Source organism: Platalea leucorodia, assembly GCF_965183815.1.
Source record: "Platalea leucorodia genome assembly, chromosome: 6".
NCBI classification, from domain to species: Eukaryota; Metazoa; Chordata; class Aves; order Pelecaniformes; family Threskiornithidae; genus Platalea; species Platalea leucorodia.
Window position 1 is genome coordinate 12,083,241 of NC_138828.1, and position 20,585 is coordinate 12,103,825.

Consider the following 20,585-nt stretch of genomic DNA (forward strand, 5'->3'; position numbering starts at 1 on the left):
ATAATCTCAGTTATGACAAATATAAATTTTTTAGCATGCTGTAAGAGAAAACCATGGATGTAATTTGGGTAGCGTTGGTGCTGATCCTGGAAAAGATTGACTTTTTCCTAGTGTAGATAGAGAGTTACTGGAGTAGACGTGTTAATCTTTATGCATATGTGTAAGCTAAATCAGAACTAAGTGAACTTCACAGGTTTTAATTTAATTTTAAACTTGTCTTGATTTTTTTAATTTTTTTTTTTTCAATCGTACTTTTTTTGCCTGCTCTTCCCTAGTATTTATGCAGTTTGGCTTCAGTCATTCAGATGCCTGAAGGCAGAAGTAAGTCTTACATATCCTACATGAACATAAATATGTTATAGTTTATTTTCTACAAACTTGACAATGTAATCATACTTTCTGTGACTGAAGCACAAAAAAAAATCTTATTTTCAATTAAAAACCACAGAGTAAATAAATTTCCCAAAGGAGTTAATAATTTAAAAAATTGGAAAAATTTGTCACTATTAATATGAACATCAGGAGCAAAAAGTAGGAGTTTCATCAAATCATGAGTTAGTTACAACTTATTTGCTCATTTTATTCAGCACATTTCAGTCATTACAGAAATCATACTACAGTGACACCAGTAGTAACAGAAGTATTAAATATTTAGGCGTACATGTCTGAGAAGCAAGCTGGTAAGCATTGTGTAGACTATGTGGATTGAGAAAGCGAGGAGCAAAAATCTCCCGAGTCACTTGCACAAAGGCATAGTTCAGGCTGTGGTGAAACAGTGAAGGCTCATAGGCTCAGCTCTCAGTAGCTTCTTTCTTCTGAAGCTCGCTGTTACACAGCACATACAAAATTCCTCTATTAGCATAGGAGCTACTTGTGATACTGTCATTCTAATATAGTTGCCGAATACTCACGTTCCTGTTCTTTTACTGTGATGTACTGTCGCTTTGCTCCACCAGTGGTCTTGTTGGCTTCAAGGGGCCACTCATATAACGAGCTGTATTTCATGAGAGTAGGGTCACAAGAATCCGTGTTTGCAGTTGACCGTTCTTGTTGTTTGTAAGTATCAACTTGTAAGGAAGTATTTGATGAGCTTAAGTTTATACAGCATTTGTTTAATAAACATTGAACTGTGCTTTTCCGCATAGATTATCTCCATCCTGAGTAAGTGGAAACATTTGGATAGCACAAAAGCAAGCAAGTCATACTTTGTGTTTAAGTTGCTTAATTTAGGTGCAGATGCAGAGTAATACTCAGAATGCTTTGCAAGTCTCCCACTAGCTCACTGAGGCTTCCAGCATGCTTGGATGCCTTTGTTAATATCCAAGGCATGGTGAACAAAGAACAGTTCAATAATGCTATTTTGGATAATGGTATAGTTCAGTCAAGATGAGACTTTTCTATTGGATTGGCAGAGACTGCAACTCTTTTCACTCAGCGGTTCCCAGGTGTGTGACGTGCACGCTGTTATACTGGCAGGCAGTCGCGGCAGTGCCTGGAAAGCAGTTGAAAGATGGTTGACTGACCAGAAGTGTGGCTGAGCTTTTATTGTTAATATTACGTGGTGTCAGCATGAAATACAAAGATACTCCTAAAGTTTTTTTTTTTTTTAAATGAATTAAAAAGTAATTGAAGTTCACCAACCTAAAAGTGTTAAGCTTTCAAAGACATAGGTCAGACTTTTGCATAGTAAATGCAAAAGTCAGATGGTCCACAGCTCCAGCATGCCAAGCTTAGCATTGTGCAGGAGAATGGACTGCAAGAACTTTATGCATTCACATTTGAAAAAAGAAGTATGAGTGAGAGGGAAAATTGTTGCCTTGTTCAGAGTCCTAGTATTGGAACAATCTTAAGGAATCTTTTGAGCATAATACGTTTGGTATTGAGAAGGAAATACCAAAGAAGTTAGATTGGTTTGTAATAGAGCTGAGAATATTCGCACATTTTGTTGAGTATGTATTTTACATATCGTATAATTTGGAATAGAATTATAGGGTGAACTACTAGTTGTGGAAAAAGAATTATAATGATTTGAACATGCTGTAACTCCTTCTGAGGGTGGAAAGTAATAGAAGTATCAAACTGAACAACAAAAAAATGGAATCTCTTAGGCAGAAAACTGTTAAAAGAAACCTTCAAGTTATGTTCTTGTACACAAATTACAAACTTGCAGAATGCATATTTGGCAGAAGAAAAAAAAGGATCTCAGGTAAATTGAGTAATTTGAAGTGTAAAACAGTTATATATAGTTTTCAGGCTATTACCAGTAAAAAATGGTATATCAGAACCTTAGAAAGAAAATAAATATCACTATAGGGGGTCTCTCTTTGTAAATGTTTCCAAGAGAAAGGATCGGTATGATTGAGAAAACATTGCATGACAAAGAAAATGAAACAAAAGAACAGTGTTCAGTGTTATGTATACATAGTTGCTGAAACTAGGTGTATAAACTATAAGACCAAACTTGACCTGTGAATATGTATTTTGATCTTATGTGTATTGCAAACAGTTCTTTCCCCAGTGTATTCAGGCGCTGCATAGAATAGGTTGTGTTTGATTAAAGTGTATTTTTTAGATAGATGTCTAGTTTTATCTAGAGGTAGAAAATGAATGATTTTTCTTGGTAGTTTTTTCCTAATGGTTAGTTTGAATTTGTCTGGCTTCGGCTTCCAGCTACTGAGTTGTGTTAAGCCTTTTTGTGTTAGAGACCTGTAGGAGCTCATCTTTTCTCCCTTTGGAAGTGCTCGTATACTGCTGTCAAGTCACCTCTCAAATTTTCTTTGATGAACTGAGCAGACTGACATCTCTGAACACTTTTACAAGCAGCAGTGAAATAAATTTTTTACCTCCCTCTGAATGGTTTGAGATTGTTCTTTATAATGCCTGTCTTCAAAATCATTTACCATAGTACCATTTTTGAGCTCATCACCCATAATTTTTTAATTTCTTAATGATTGATATGTTTCATAACATAATCCCTAAGTTTAACTTCCAAGGAATCATACTTATATTTATATTTGACTAATGACTTTTGCTTGAAAGCTGCTTTGGGCGTATATCTGCTAATCTATTCTAAATTCAAATTAGTGTAAGCTTCGGCAATACCGTGTAGTGCTAATACTATAGTTTAAGTTTGGGGTTTTTTTTGCCAAGCAATATATGCTAGTAAATAAAACTTCTTAACAGAGGTATTTATTAATTTATATCATTATCTGTGGAAGCCAGAATGGACTATTCTGTATAAACCATGTTGAATGTAGTTTACTTTTCTTTAACACTTATTATCTTTTTTTCCTGTGGTTGATGCCGCACCATTTGTCCCATATTTTCCTTAATGATTCTGCCTGCCATTTAAAACCATAACTTGAACACCCCCGATCTCTAGAATATCCCTCTTATGTGTGAGTTATCCAAAATTAATATCTCCAAGTTGGGAAGCTCCTCAGGTGACTCACTTACGACTCCTGAGCACCAAATAGTGAGGCTTGCTGGTCTAAAAGAAGTTTTTGATCCATAGTCACAGTATCTCTCATTCTCCTCAAAAAAATAAAAACTGGAAGCTATTTGTCATCAATGATGTTTTGTTATGAGTCACCTGAGGCTTCCAGTATACTTTTCAGCATTTGAAATCTTCAGTAGTGTGAAGTTGAGAGTTTTTTTTTTTTTCCTTCTGCATTACAGGCTGGACCTTAAAATATAGATTCTTTATTCCCCAGTTTTCTTCAATGTTCTGTAACACAGTTCTAGTCTGTATTTTTCTGTTGTGTGTATTTTCAAGGTCTGTGGTTCTTCATTATCCACGATTAAAAAAAAAAAAAAAAGAAAAAAGCAATTATATTTTTAATGTGCGTTTTCCATACCATGTTCATCCCAGACATATTTTAAACAATATTTTACCATTTCAGTCTTTGTTTTCCAAGAATTTCAAGTAATACCAGCTTTGTCCCATTTCTTTTCAGCAGTACATACTTACGAGGCTCAAGAAGTGGGCCCATGTGAACCCCATGAGGTTCAACAAGGCCAAGTGCAAGGTCCTGCACATGGGTCAGGGCAATTTCTGGTATCAATACAGGCTGGGGGATGAAGGGATTGAGAGCAGCCCTGCAGAGGAGGACTTGGGGGTCCTGGTGGATGAAAAGCTGGACATGAGCCAGCAATGTGCACTCACAGCCCAGAAAGCCAACCGTGTCCTGGGCCACATCAAAAGAAGCGTGGCCAGCAGGTCGAGGGAGGTGATTCTTCCCCTCTGCTCTGCTCTGGTGAGACCCCATCTGGAGTACTGCCTTCAGCTCTGGGGTCCTCAGTACAAGAAGGACATAGACCTGTTGGAGAGGGTCCAGAGGAGGGCCACAAAAATGATCAGAGGGATGGAGCACCTCTCTTATGAGGAAAGGCTGAAAGAGCTGGGGCTGTTCAGCCTGGAGAAGAGAAGGCTGTGGGGTGACCTTATTGCAGCCTCTCAGTACTTAAAGGGGGCTTATAAGAAAGATGCTGACAGACTTTTTAGCAGGGCCTGTTGCAATAGGGAAAGGGGTAATGGTTTTAAACTAAAAGAGGGTAGATTCAGACTGGATATAAGGAAGAAATTTTTTACAGTGAGGGTGGTGAAACACTCGAACAGATTGCCTAGAGAGGTGATAGGTGCCCCAGTCCTGGAAACATTCAAGGTCAGGCTGGACAGGGCTCCGAGCAACCTGATCTAGTGGAAGATGTCCCTGCTCATTGCAGGGGGGTTGGACTCAATGGCCTTTAAAGGTCCTTTCCAACCCAAACTATTCTAAGATTCTATGATTTTCTTATTTAGGCCTGATTGTAGTGACGGCTATGAAAACAAATTTATTTTTGCTTCCTGTCCTTTCCAGGTTTGCTCGTAACTCCCAAATGTGCTATATTTGCTTGGTTACCACTCTCCTTTTCAGCTGTTGTGAATTGTCAGGCTGTTTTAAGTAGCATTCAGTTTAGTAGAATAGCTTCTCTGTCTGTGGATGCTGATATAGCCCCTTCTCCACAGATCATAGAACTAGCATCTTGAGCTCCACAACAGGTAGGTGTCAGCATATCCAATTATTTTTCACATTCTTCATTCTTGTTTGAGTGTAAGGATTTTCAATTCTCTTCTTTCTCTTCTTTAGCATGCTCTGAAGAGTCACGCACTTACCAATTGTTGTATTTCCACGTTATGTTACCGTCACCTGCACTTTTTTATCAGTATCCTAGATGTACCACAAAATCTAATGGTTATGATGCATCTTGGGGGCACATCTTGAGCTTTAAGAATGAAACAACCACTATATTGGTTCAGACTGTAGGCTCATCTCTCCTAATACTATACCTCTTCAACAGCATCCAATAAACAAATACAGAAGGAGCAGAGCAGAGTGGAATGATCCTTTCCTCACATGTCCAATCAATGGCATTAGCAATTTCCTGAGGAACTGCATTCCAGATCATTGTGCTTAATAGCCACTAATGAATTTATCACGTCTTTCTGGGAGACCTTAAACATCTGTCTGTTGTTGTGTTCAGTATGGTATTCTAACAGTTCACAGATTGGTAAAAAGCAGGAAAAAAAAAAAAAGACAGTAGAGTTACGCTTTCTTCTCCTTATTAGTATTCATTTCTCAGTTTAATAGGAATGTTGAGATGACCTTTCTTAATAATGCTGTTAATAGCAAGCTCGCTCAACAAGTTATATTCTGGATTAGCACTTCATTTATTTCTTTGTGTTTTTGGTTTGTTGCGTTGGTTTTTTGTAATGCAGTGAATGGGTAGAAGGAGTCTATCCCGCTGTGACTTTTGTAGCCTTTAGGATCTATAAAATCTTAGAGATACTAAGGGGAAATGGAGCTCCTGCACCCACAAAAATAACTGGTTTTGTAATTGTCTTATCTTTCTGGCCTAGAAAAGCAAAACAAATGTAGTGTACCCTTTCAGTCTCTTCACTGTATCTTACTGACCCCTTCAGTGTTGTAGGGAAGAAATACTGAGGAAGCAAATGAAATAAGTGCTTAAGGAGGTAAGAGGGCAGATGGCACTCACAGAGAAATCTCTTGCTGCAAATCTGGCCTCAGACTTAGTCCTCTCATGCTTGGAATTGCAAGCAATAAAAAGAGGCAATAAAGGAGCCTACCCAAAGGCATCTTCCAGTAGTTTGAGATTTTGACCAGTTACTTCACAATGATGAGAACAGTCCTACTTAGGATTAACTGAAATTGCCCCCAGATCACCAAAGATATAATCAGAACAGCAGATGTGATGGTAGTAAATCTCCCCAGGCTGCACAACTAGTGTGAAAGGTCCTTTCGGGCCATTTAACAGTCACAGGATGAGGAAAGCAGGCAGGAATTTGAAACTGTGGAAGTAGTTCTGTCGGTGCCTTTTGATACGGGTGCTCCAGGTACTGATGCTCCATACAGCTGTACAATCGCTTCACACCTGCCAGTAGTTGACTTCTGTCAGCTTGTCAAACCAAAGTTTTGGCATCCTTGCCTTCATGGACTGTCCTTAACTTCATTTTGAAGAGAGACCCATGCTTGAAAGGAGACCCATGCTTGAAAGGAGAGCAGTGCTGCTAAATTAAGGTTTCTGAGTCTCCTGATGGTAGCACTCTGTTTATCATTACAGTCCTGGAAAAATTAATCAATACCGGTTTCTTCAGCTGCATTGCCTTACAAACTAACTCCAGTTCTACTGTTAAACTTTACCCGAGATCAGGAATCTACTGACGCCTGGAAATGAAAAATTGGGTACTCGGAGCTATTTCTACCAGCTTTCAGTTCTCTTCTATAGCTCTTGCTAACTACAGAACTGATTTCATCCCTTGCTTTCTCAGATTCCAATCCCAAACCCAGCCTTCATTGAGGTGGAGGAGTAAAAACTAGACTAAAAATTAAAACTAAGGCACTTTTATCTCTTGATGCCAGCTGTCAGCTTTGCTCCACCAAACTGACGGGATTTAGCAATCGTTCAGGCTGTGCAACCCCAGTCTAAACCTGAACATTAACCTCAGTTCTAACTCTAGCTCTTATCTTTTAATACAGACTCGGCATCTAGTGCTGCTGCCTAAATTGAAAATAAGACATTCAAATCATGTAATGCTTAATAAATCAGTCTCTATAGCTCTTATTTTCTTTGCTTTTTTTTTTTTTAATCTTCAGCTACATTGACAATACCAGCTGAGAATCTGGTGTGTCCAAGTTCTGTTTTTGAAGTTAGCAGCATTGTCTTGTTGTATTTTGAAACAGCAGTTACTAATGTCTAGTGCTAATACTGTTTGTTTGCTTCCCATTAATATCATTAGTGGATTTTACATTGGTTTAATCTCCCTTGTTCCTACATCCTCCAAACTGAACCTTTTTTGATAATGAATGGCTTTCCCAAGTTAAGGAATTACTTTGTTCGGTGGCTGCAGATTGCGTTGAAAGGATGGCATTTTACTAAGTTCTGTCAGTTTATTATTCACATGGGCTACTGTGCCATCTGTATTTTGAGCTGATTTTTATTTTGGAAAGTATGTTTTTGTAAGAATTTTGAGTGAATAGCAGATTTTTTCTGTGATGCTCTGTATTAAAAAAAACAAAACCCACAGTGCCATTTACTGAATTGCAAACTCCTAGCTGTTCCTATGAGTGCAGGGTCATCACAGGAGCTCACAGATCAGCCGTGTCCAACTATATCCATAGGTGCAACTCCCGCCCTGCATGTACCAAACAGTCTCTTGGGGATGAAGGAGGTCTCTGACCCGCAAGGTTTGTAGCAAATGCAAAGTACTGCATATGCAGACAGTCAGATCTTGAATACCTTGTTTTCCTCAAAGCTAGTTAAAATGCTGGCTCAAATGATGAGGAAAGTACAACTTTCTTGAACTGTGTTCAAGTAAATATCAATACAGAGAGAAAAATAAGTCAAAGCATACGGATACATTTAAATTTTGTGAATATGGATTTGAATAGACAAGTCTATGAGAACCACAAGGACTGAGTATAACCAATATTATCCAATCACAAAATGATATTCTGAAGAATGCTGTGCCTTTAATCTGTTTAAACATACATTTTATAAAGGTAAAAAAAAATTAGAAAATGCCAATATGACTAGACACTGTACTTCTGGGAAAACACCCTAGATTTATACATTTCTGCTTTTAAGTGTTATATAATGTCATTTTTGTTACTCATAAAACAAGATGTTTGTTTTTTCTGAGAAAATAATATTATGTCAGTCATTTTATCTGCAAACCAGGTTAAGAAGATACCCGAAATGTTAGTGAATTGAAAGTGTCACCAAAATATGTTTTGAAAATGTCAGTGCCAAGTTAAAATGAAGAAATAGTAATTTAGCAAAATGAAGTAGCGTTACATTTTTTAATGAGAGTTGCCCAATGAAGAAATGTCAGTTTAGCATAAAGAATTATCACTTTAACTTTCTAGACTTGAAAGGAACCAAAAATCCTACTTTTGTGAGGAAAAAACAAGTGATTTTTTCCAAAGGATTTTTCAGTTACATTCTCTAAAAGGTATGAAGAAAAGTATTTGTACTACCAATAATATGTAAAATAATGCTAAAATGGTTATTTTTTTAACTGAAAATGTATGTAAATCAAAGTATTAATGCTTTTTGGTAGGGAAGTCCGTTTTAATTGGATGGGATATCCTTCTCTTAAAAATCTTGACAGTAAAAAGTAATGTATGAATAGGAACATTGTGAGACCTTCAGATGTTTTGCTGTAATTTTGTAGTGCAATAACTTGATACAGAGCATATATACTTAAAAGAAAAATTGGATGTGCTTAGGATTATCAGAATAAATTTGTTGATGGCTTTTCAGCTAGGAAGGAAACTTTGCTGGACTGAATTGAGGATATAGTTGAGGAGCTTGCTCGTTTTGTGCCTGGAGACTGACACTTTACTACCTTGAAGTCAGGCTTCATAGCGTTCATAATTGCCATGGACAACGTAAACTGCTCTTATCTGTGGGTTTGATCAAGAAGTGAGTAATTATGCCAAATGAAACAACAGTTTCCAGTTCCTGGAAGTGTCTCAGTTGGAGACACAGATTACAGGGAGAAGCAGGGTACAGAAAAAAGCCTGACCCATCTGGAACTAAGGAGAAGTGTGGCAAGAAATGCTAGATAAAGCTCCTTAAAGGAAAGGTAATTTTATGCCACTGAGGTTGGGGTAAAATGACAGTGGGATATCAGCTATTTCTTCTTCGTGCACTGAAAGGCACTGTTTTTCTTGCTGTTGAGGGAAAAGATCCTAAAAGATAGGAAGAAGGAGGAGTTATGAGAAAACTAAGAAGAAAAGCACTTCAGGTCCAGGTCTCAGATCTGGCATACAATTTAAAAAACTCTGTTATATGGTAATATTAATTCAGAAAGGCTGGAGCTGACCCAAGTTCTGATAAAATATGGAGATAAAAGCAGAAAACACATTTGATAGTTCAGTTTGGCTGTGTTATGTTAGGGAGCCAGGACATCAGAGTCAGGAGTGGACTTGGAGACACAGACTTGTAGTTAGCAGTTAAAACTCCTGCACTCACACCTGTACAGTTACCGTGCGAAGCAGTGACCACCGGATAATTCAGGTAGGAAGGGACCTCAGGAAGTCTCTGCTCCAACCTGCTGCTCACAGCAGGATCAGCTCTGAGGTCAGACCAGGCTCCTTAGGGCTTTATCTGGTTGGTCTTGAGAAGTCCCCAGGATGAAGACTGCACAGCCTCTCTGGGCACCCAGCTCCGCTTCATGACTGTCCCGTAGTAATCTTATTGCAAAACAAAACTGGAAAGTATACTTGACACCAGGGGTCTATGCTGGAAGGGAAAGAAAACAGGTAAAGATTGTATATGGAAGTGTTAGATCCAGTGTTGCAAGTAGAAATTTGAACCCAAAAGATGTGTTTGAAATATTGGTACACTGGCAGATTCTGAGCACCGTAGAAGTTGTGAGAATGCCTGACCTTCCCAAGATTTACCGTCCACTATTTGCAAATGTCTCCATCTGGTTTAATGCCAGGAGAGTGCCAAGAAAAGAAAGTTTTATTCACCATCTGTCATACCCACAAGATGCTTTTGAATTTGATAACATTGATTCACAGCTCAGTCCAGTACATGAGTCATCGTGAAACTGAGGACCTAGGACATAACTAGCAAAATACAACGTTAACTTTTTTTCTTGTGATTTTGACTTGTGGAGTTTCAGGTTCTGAGGCCACTATTTTCCTGATAAGGAAAACTCCAGTTTGTGAGATGTTTAGGATTAGGAAATGGTAGCATTATGACTGTATTTGACTCAGTTATGGATATGCTGAATGCAGAGCAAGACAAAGTATGTAGCTTGGCATAGAAAATCTCATCTTCAGAATCTGATCAGAATATTAACTGGGGGGATCTCATGTTCTGGGGAACCACTGCACACACTGCAACTTGAATTTAGATATAAAAAAAATACCCAAAACCATTGCTGCAGAAACTGCAAGTTCTGCTCAGGTATGGGAGGGTGTAGCACAAGGTAGAGCTTTTGTGCTAGACTTCAGCAATTTCTATTAGAATCGTAAGCTTGGGTCAGCTTGGATATCACCAAAGATAAAATATTCTGAGAGTCCTTCCTCATCCTCTTAGCAGTAAGAAAGTATCAGGAAGATTTTGCTTACAAGTATTCTTTTGTTGGGCAAGCTGCCACATGTGGTAGATCTCATTTGTTAAAGGTGTGACTGCATCCACTCTTATCAGGTCAGCTAACAAGCCTCACTTTCTGCTTTGGATTTTAATTTCACAAGACCTTATTCTGGTGTATTCTGTTTGAATTTAATAGAATAACAGTCCTGAAGGGTACAAGTGTTTAAAGAACATCCCGAAGAACAAGTGTTCATTTACATGGAATAACTGGATGATGGTGTTTTATGAACTTTCTGACAATTGCAACTCCAGTAAACAGTTTTGCTTCTCACAGCAGTTGTAATAATCTTTTTCTAGTAATTAGGGTGAATAAGTTCACCTATCATTGGACTTTTCAAATACAGCTATTGAAGTGAAAATCTCTAAAGATTACATGAAGCATTGTAGATTCTCTTCAAGCAATTGAAGCAAGGAGGAGGTTTTGTATTTGGCTGCCTGTCTAAATAACTGCTGCATCCCAGTCCTTGCACTTAAAATTTCGATAGCTCTGACTTAGGATAAAGGGAGCCTTATAGATTCCTGAGAATTCGAGACAGGTAGATTCCTGTCACAGTCTCAGCAATGAGGAGAAGGTGTCTGTGCACTGTCTTGGTGATTTCTTACTTTTTCTCTCAGCATTTGCATGACGGTTCCATATTCACAATATGGAAGTTCAGCATCTGTAGTACATTGCAGACCCATTAGTGTTCTAGGATGGTACCAGAGGTAAGTGGAGACTCTCAGCAGAAGTCCAACGAGATGGCCCAGCACTGTGTTCTCAGAAAGGAATGTGAATATGTGACTGCAAATGGTAACCTGCAGTGCTTTAGTTAAGAGACAGTCTTGCAGCAGTGAATATTGAGGTCAGTCTAATTTGATTTTACGAATAGGGAATGAACACCTTCAACTCTGCATAGACCCATGCATCTTTCCACATTACCAAAATGGTCCAAAATTGAAGCAAGAGACTTGAATATACCTTGACTGGAGAGTTAGAGCACCATAATTATGCACAGGGCATGCGCGTGTGTATACGTGTATGTATTTGTATACACACAAACACACACATGGTTATAATTAAAAGACACAGCCCGCATTTTGAATTCTACTTTCCTGCCTTCCTAGGGTAGGAAGGTCTAGGTCAATTAGCTCTCAGTAGTCACGAGTATCTGTGGATGAAAATGCTGTTTAAATAAAAGAAGAGCTGATGCTTAAGGCAGTAGATTATAACTAGCAGTCTCAAAATGCCACCTTTGTTAATAGATTTCATATGACCTTGAGCAAACTCTGCTTATCCCCAGTGAACAGTGCTTAGCTTTACATACAGTCCTCCTCGTGAAGTTTAACTGGACCACTTTCATGATCAGTGTTAAGAGAATTGTCAGTGAACAGAGATGAGGTTAAACAACTGCTCACAGTTTAAAAAAAAAAAGTTAATATTTGTTAATAGTCTCTTAATGTTAAGTATCTGTGGCTTCCCATCTGCAAAGTGTAGAATAAGCACTTTTTTCTTTTCTTCGTTTTGCCCAGTCAGATTCCAGTCCTGCTACTTATACACTTACACAATTTGAAGACCTTTTAAAGTCAAGAAGTCCTGACAGGTCAGGTGTTAATTTGTGAGACCTTAGAAAATGTATTTGGGAGAGTGACTACTTAATACGTACATATGGCTAAACACTACTGCAGTGGAGCCACAAGATCTGTATTTACAATTTTAATCCAGGTAATCCTTCAGCTCTCTCCTGTACAATATAACAAAATTCCAAAGCACAAGCTTTGTTAAAAGAACAAAACAAAACAAAACACGAGTTGGAGCAAAATGCACCTAGGCTTTTTCTTGTAACTAGATTTAACTATTGTAACCTGCTGGAGGAATATTTTCATCCCCCAAAGAAAGAGGTGATTCACAAGGGTCTGCAGTAGTCATGACATGAAGAAAATTACCTGTCGAAAGAATAAGAACGTGTATTTTACTGTATGGAATCTAGGTTACATTCTATAGGAGATTCGTAGGATGTTATCTTTGAAATTTTTGGCCCTGAGTTAATATAAAAATCTGTTAAGATTTGCATCTCAATTGAAGCCTCCCGATATATGTTAACAGGAGGAAAGAGCAGGTTCTTGCAAAAAATATTTTATTGTTCTTTTGATGAATGGAAATGTGTATTTTCTTGACACTCTGGAACTTTCCCAGAAAAAAAGAAAAAACATTTGGGAAAACTGTTTCTTAAAGGGATGTGCAATGATTTTTTGAGTCCAGAGCAGTAGTTAATTCTGTTATTTCCCTGAGGAGGACGATTTGATGAAGTAGTTCTCAGAGGCAGTTGTAAAACTATTTTGTTTATGACACTACTCATTCTTTCCAAGTTTCCTAAAGCGTGCCTTTTTGACCTGTACACTTGTTCTTTCCTTCATGTGGATCTTGGAGAGATTTGTAATGCACAGCGTACATTTCAGCGGCAGGAAAAGTTGTCAGTTTCCAGATGAGGAAACATAATAATACTTCATCATGTTATGTTTGGTAAGCACCCAGCTCCTAGGGAGATGCAGCTAGCACCATGAAGTAGAAATGAAATATTTGTGATCATGCTAAAGTGCAACTCCATGAAATATACCCAGTGCATAAGAACTAATAGTTTCTGTGTAAATGTTTGATTCTGCTTGTTTCATCGGAAGAGAATAAAGGGAAAAAAATTATTTTTCAGAGCCTCTTCAGCTGTGAGGAGCACTAGGAAGAGAGGGTATGAGAACAGACTGTTAATGAGTTACCAGAAGTAATGACTAGTTTAAGAAAAATCTAATTGTTAGAATCTCATCAAGAAAAATTGTTACTATAGTATAAATGGCAAGAAATGAAGGTCAAGAATAAGATTCAGACAATTCACCATGATAGAGTGGGTCATCACTGAATTAATTGTTTTAAATTTGGCAAATGTAACAATTTACTTTTGTTGTACACAATATAAAAACCCCAGTAAATTAAATACTCCAGTGTAACATTGAAAATCCTGATACTGTTGAAGCACTGGAAGATGCGAAAGGGGAATATATTAAGAACAAAAGACTAGATATGTGTTACAAAATAATAAATATGTGTTAATGAAGACAAATTGTATAGTATAAGATTTTCAATTTGATAGTGCCCTTATAATGTTTTTCACTACTTAGCAGGATGTGCTACAGGCTTAGAACAAGTAATTAGATTTTTTAGATTTATTTCCAGGCCAATGTTTTCCTAGGGCTGTGCATTACTTTATAATGCGTTGCTTTGCCCTATAACTCTTATCGTGGGAAGATGTAATTATTTTTGTTTGGTCTAGCATTGGGGTACCAGCATTCTCTGTCTTGCATCTCTTCTGTTACTACGTAATGTAACATTACATTACAGACTTTTGATCAAAGTGGCTTTTGGTAACTTCTGTCAGTCTTCACACTGCGTGTTCCGGCAGCCTCGACTATATAATTGCTTTCTGAGACTTTTTCTGCAAAGTGTTTGAATCCATTATTTTATGGACTATGGCTATTGCTACTTGGTGATATTGCTAATACCTTCCGTAAGTTGAATTAAAAAAAAAAAAAATCTTAATGTGGACAAGAATAACAGAAGCAGCCTGGACAGTACCACAGTTAGCAGCAACTGTAAAGCAGTGTCTGCTGCCTCAAAAATTCAAAGTATTTGCATGTCCAAAGGTCAATTGATGAGAGTCCCAAGGGAATCCCTATGTGAGAAGAAAAAGAAATTCAGTAAGAACAATTCATTGTGAAATAAATCGGCCTGTGAGAGTTTTTCAAGCTTCATACTCAATTCATGCAATTATGGTCTTTAGTGCTGTCTATAAAGAGAAATGAGTTTGAGGCTTCATGTGACATAAATAATTAAAAGTTACTTTTATAGACACACACACACACACATCCCCCGCAAGCCAAAGGTAGGGTTAAGTAGCTTGTGGGCTTGAAAGAGTGTTCTGGTAATCAGTGAAAAATAGTTTCTGTGTGGAAAAAAATAATTATTATTCTTATTAGAAGACAAATATGCATATGAAACGAACTTCATTTCACCATTACTGCTGTTAACGTTATTTTTTTCTTTTAAGTTGATTTCTAGCTACCTGGCTGTGTATGTCAAACTGTTTCTAATTTATCATCTTTTAGAGAACTACTTTTTTTTTTTATCTTTTGTTGACTTTTGAGCATATTCTGAGGCATTAAGTGCAGTAAGAGGTCTTCTGTTCCTGCTTTCTTGCTTCCCTAAAGAATAATATTTATACCACAAGGTTAATGCTCCCTAATGTATGTCGGTCTCTATAGTGTACCTTCAGACTTGCAGTAGGTAAATCCCAGCATTATTCAGTCTAACTGTACAATTCCTATCGTATCAGGTTTATAGGAACTTCACCCCAGGTGACTATTAAAGGCAAGACTGAATTCAGGATTAACATATTGACTTTCAAGGTGCTTAACTTTGCCTCCTGAATAAATTTCTGGCTTACTAACCCGTATCTACCATGGCAGATTTCCAAATTCTTTGCTGGGAACATACTTCTATTCAGTAAGACTTTTAAAAAACCTTTGAGATTTTTTTTTTTCACCTGAGTTCATTGAAGGCTTTACTGTCATCATATTTAGCTTTTTTTTTTTTGTGCGTGTCTTTGCCTTTGAATCTCCCAGAAAGCCAATATGAATTAATCAGAATCATACCATGTACTACTCTCCCTAGTCTTTTTTTCCTTTAGTTACCACACATACCAGGACCACATCAGTTTTAACATTATATGACAGTCCTTTGGGGAATCTGCATTCAGGCACTGTTTTCTTACAGTTATGCTTGTATTTCATCCGCATTTCCCAAAATCTATTGTGTACCTTCAAGAAACCACAGAAGGCCTGTACTATTAGATATATACACAAGACTCCAACCTGGCTTTCCTTCTAAGGAACAGAGAAAGAAATTTGTTTTATTGAGTTTAAAGGGAAAAGAAATCCTTATGGTTTGGAAGCATTACTACAAGATTAAGATTAAATTATTTCTGTATTTCCAGAGGCTACATTAATTTCTTGTGCTGTGCTGTATGATGTGTAGTTTTGGGAAGCAGTGATAGAATTACTTAGAATCAACCAGAAACTCACGCACAAATGAGAAATGATGCATCAAAATCCCATGATTCTTTTCAGAAAGGGCTGAAAGTTAACTGGTTTCTTCAGCAAGTTCTGAAATACTGTTTTTCTATCTCTTTTATCTTGCCTTTTCAACTAGAGACAATATTTTTTTAATCTCTGTTGCCAAATTACAGTCTTGCTGTCTGCTGCTAGGCAGGTGACAAATTCCTTCTTGGGTATGCTTCAAGAGAGGACAGAGCAATAGCATCGTTCTGTTCTTAAAGAGGTTTGAGATTATTTTGAAAACAACACTAAGTTCAAACATCTCAACGTTTCTGTTAGAATATGTGGTATTTTCTAGTGTAACACTAAATAACCCAAGCACTGTCAGCTATGGATTGTACTTTGCAAGCTGCATACAGAGAGTATATTGTAATGTGCCTCTTATGGCAAAAGAGTCTGTCGGTCCATTATAAACAATGGACCTGGTTAGTTTAACATTTCATAGGATGAGTTGGATTCTTAGAGCTTACATCTTCTTGCTGGCAAGTTCAACAAGAAGATGTACTGAAGTCAGTAGTGTTCACTAGCCTGGAAGTAACATGTTAAAGGTTATATTCATTATGGCACACTATCTCAAAAGGCTGGAAGTTATAAAATGTCAGCTAACAGCGTGTAAGATTATGACAAAATTAATTAGGGCAAAGTATACTGGTTATGGCTCACTGCAAATGGCGTTGCTGGGTAGGTTTCAACAATCATCGAGATAAAGGTGACAAAGTGCAAACCTATCAAATAACACTTTATCATCCCCAAATTACTTCTGCTCATCCTTGATCTGGTCTGGGAGAATGTCTGTTCTGTAAATCTCCTTCAAGGAAAGTTCATCTAGTAAAAGAAGTTGAAAAAAAGTTAAACCATTTTCTGATGCCTTTTAAAGATAATAAAGCGCTCTGAAGTTAGACCATGTAGAGAAGATCCCAAGTTATATAATAAATATTGATTGACAAGAACCATTGTTAGTATAGTGTTTAAGTTAGAAATAGAGTTTTGGGAAACAAAGATATTTTTTTTTTTTAAAGTAAACTGGGCAGTGCATAACTGGGAAAAAATCATTGTGTTTCTATGGTTCAGTGGTAGTTTTTGAGAGTTATGTGTTTCTGATTTACTGCGTGGAAGGATTTCAATTAAAAACTCAACCTACAGTAGCAGATAGGATTTTCAGCGCTCTCTGAGGTTTCCTCAATTTAGAACTCAGGTATGGGGCAGCAAAGATGTTTATAACCCAAATGTATCTAAACCTGTAGTGCCACCTTTCTTTCTTCCCTTCCCCACTGGAAGGCAGACTGGCTGAGGCCTGTTAAAATTTACATCTGTTGCCAAGAGCCGTCTATCCACAGACTGGGGCTTAAAGTGTCATTACAATGGGTGGGCACAGCCAGTGTCCCAAGGTGCTCCCACATAGTGTTTTCTACAAAGAAGGCAGCATTTTAAATGTTCTCAACCAAAGTTTCTGAGATACATATCTGCCTCTATTCAGATTCTTTTCTTCAAGCTTGGCTTTAATGTTGAAAACTAAAACGCTTTATATAGCACTGTGTAAGATTATTAACTCTGCAGGTTTTTTTTCCCCCTCTGATTTTATGATGATTTTAAAGCCAGCTACTGCGAAAAGTAATGTTTGAGGTTTTTGGTTTTATCAAGAAATGTCAATCTGACTTTCATCTGAAATCTGAGAGTATATTTTTAGCACTAAAAATTATGGGTAGGTACGCTGCAGTTACCAGTGCAAAACTCTTCCTAACTCTAGTGCAGCTAAATCCAGGTTTGACAGCTTCTGCTGCTAACACAATATTTAGAATAGTGGTTTGAGTACTTCAGTCTGATGAGGCTATTAAGCGCAAAAGATTAAAGCACATGAACAAGATGTTCTAGCAGAAATGCTAAAAGTTACTTCATATCGTATGTGCCTTTATATTAATGAAACAAAAAATGAGCTAGGAATAACATTCTAAACAAAATATGATTTAGAAGAAAATGGAATGCATGAATAATGCACAGAATTCTTAAGTAGTCTACCATTGGCGTTGAAAAAAAAAGTGTTATTTAATGGTACTTAGATTTTCAGCAAATGCAACAAAAAACAGTCAACAACAAATTATATCGCAATGGGGATATTTACATATGACAACAATGTTTGAAAATGCAAGTCAAAAAGATTGTAATGGATAATTTTTTATTAACATTCTGTTAATATTTACAGCCAGTCTTATAAAGTTGTAATGAACAAATCAACCATTAATATTTAAAGTAGTCTTGAAGTATATGTTTTTCCAAGCTCAAGCATTGCACCGATCATTCAAGCCTATTTTTTTTAATCTCACCTCTGTTACCTTGTCAATATTTTACATTTATACTAGAATTTACTTTGGAAACTACTTTATATGTGCACCTCATCATTGCTACTGCAGGAACAAGTGTTTCATTCTGCCACTTTGATTAGTCCAAATGAGATGAAGTGTAGAAGTATTAGGGCCCTGATTTTAATTATTATTACTTTAATCTTCTCGTGTCCTTAATCAGGCAAAAGGTTCATTGTCTTCAGTTTGACTGTGCCCTTTAAGCGCTGCTATAGTAAGGCAGCTATGTGGAAGAAAGGTCATAACTGGAGTGCTCCCAGAAGATAATTTCCAAACCCCTGTCTATAATCATCCTATCCTTCTTTCTACCATTTCTGAAGGTTTTCAAAACATTTATTCTATCTTCTCTTTGTTTGCCTTTCCCTTTCTGCTGTATCACTAGACAATTTTAGTGTGGCAAATTACTGTGGCAAGTATTCAAGTTTTAGTCATCATTTCAGACAGAGCTTTCTTGTTATTATAAATTGTAATATACATCATGTTCTGATTAAAAATATTCAGTGTGTTGAAATTCACATAAAGAAGTTATTCTACCTGGTTTGCTTAGAAACCAGGAATATGTTTTGTTTGCTCTCTTTGAGGCAGTTGCAGAGAAAATAAAAGCACGTAGTTTATCTTACTTAGGAATAGATTATTGTGAAGTGGGAGCTGAGTAGAATTTATCTTCAATGGGATGTTACCTGTTTTTTTATAAAGCTCTTGAAACATAAGGAAATGGAACGGCATGTTGGCCTCAAGAGTCTAGCTAGTCTTCATCATGATCCCAAAGCAATGTTAATAACATGCGTGCAATACATTATAGATGGTAATCCAGCCTCCTCTTGAAGTCCTCGGTAACTTTTCCAGTTGCATCTCTTCTATTAGACAACTGATATCTGTTTCTAACGTTAGAAGTGGGAATTTTGTTTGGCTGCTTTTTCCACTCATCATCTAATTTAAATCTTCTTAAGCTCCTCAGTTCTTGAACCACTCACCGTGGTCACTGAAAACATAATATATTCCCTTCCTCTGTGGCCTTGTTATATTTTTGAGTATCAGTATCTTCCCTATTGCTCTTTTCTCTTGTTATGAATAACTTCAGTTTGTGCAATCTATAAGAGAGATCTTATTTTCTAGACTTCTGGTTGTTTCCAGTGCTTTTCTTGGACTCTGTCCAATTTGTTTGTATCAGTCTTGAAGTGCCGTGTCCAAAATTGAATACAGTACTGAGCTGAGAAAAGCAGAAAGAAATAACTTCATATGTTCTGAAGACTCTTTGCCAATACATTCAGAGAAAAGTTTTTGCCTTTTTCACTATAGCATGTCTCACATGTAATCTGTTATATCCCACAGGTAATTTCCTGAAAAGAAATTGTCTCTTAGACTCTTGTTTTTCACCCTGTATCTGTGCAGTTGGTTATTCTGACCTAAATAGTCTAATTCTTCTGGCCTGAATTGTGTACCTGCACTTCTTTGTTAATCCTTGCATCTCATTTTTCAGATAGCTTCTCTGATTTGGGGTAATGCAGAAACAAGTTTTCTAAAAATCTTTAAGAAAATTTCTGAGGATAAAGTAGTGTAGAAAAAAAATGTATGTATATGCAGAGATATTTGCTAGGAGATTGGATATTCCACCCTGTCCATGACGGAAGAGCAACCTTCCTTGACCTGGTACTGTAGATACAGTACTGGAGTTACATAGATAGATTACTTTTGCTTAGCGGAAATGTCTGAAAAATCTACTTTACTCTGCCCTCTGTAAATACTTTTTTAGCACTTAGATTGTACTTCTGCCCTTCAAAAAGATGGGCACGTGGTGTGAAAACAGCTCAAAGCCACTGCAGAATCAATCTCAGTTGACCTATTTCTACAAGAATTGCACTGGAGGGGGAAAAAATTGGAGTATGTTAATAATCTCTAATTATCCTTCCTTATCGTCAAAGACCCAAAATCTTCCTATCTATCCCTTCCCCGTCCTTTCTGCTGAAATAGCTTGTAGTTTTAACTTCTTTCTAATGATGAATATGATGTTTTTATTACTAGTAGCGATGATTAATATAAAAAGTGATGGGAAAAATATGTTGTTCATGCAAGTGTATGTGCATTTTAAGAAGTTTTCAGAAATTATTATGTTAAACTAGTGAGTATAGGTTAAGCCAGTGTTGTGAACATACAGTACAAGAAATATATCTAGATAAAAAAAAATCCAGAAACTTAAAGTGATGTTCATTTTACTTCAATGAAGTGTAAATTTTACAATTATGTGTAGACACTATAGAATTTCCAAGCTCATATTCATTAAGGAATGACCATGCATCTAAATGTACAGTTTGTCTCGCTCTTGTAGAGTCTGGATTTATATCAAAATATAGCTTACTGCACATCTGACATCTGTGTTTTTCATCAGTTTCTGTTCAAATTTGAAATATCCCATACAAG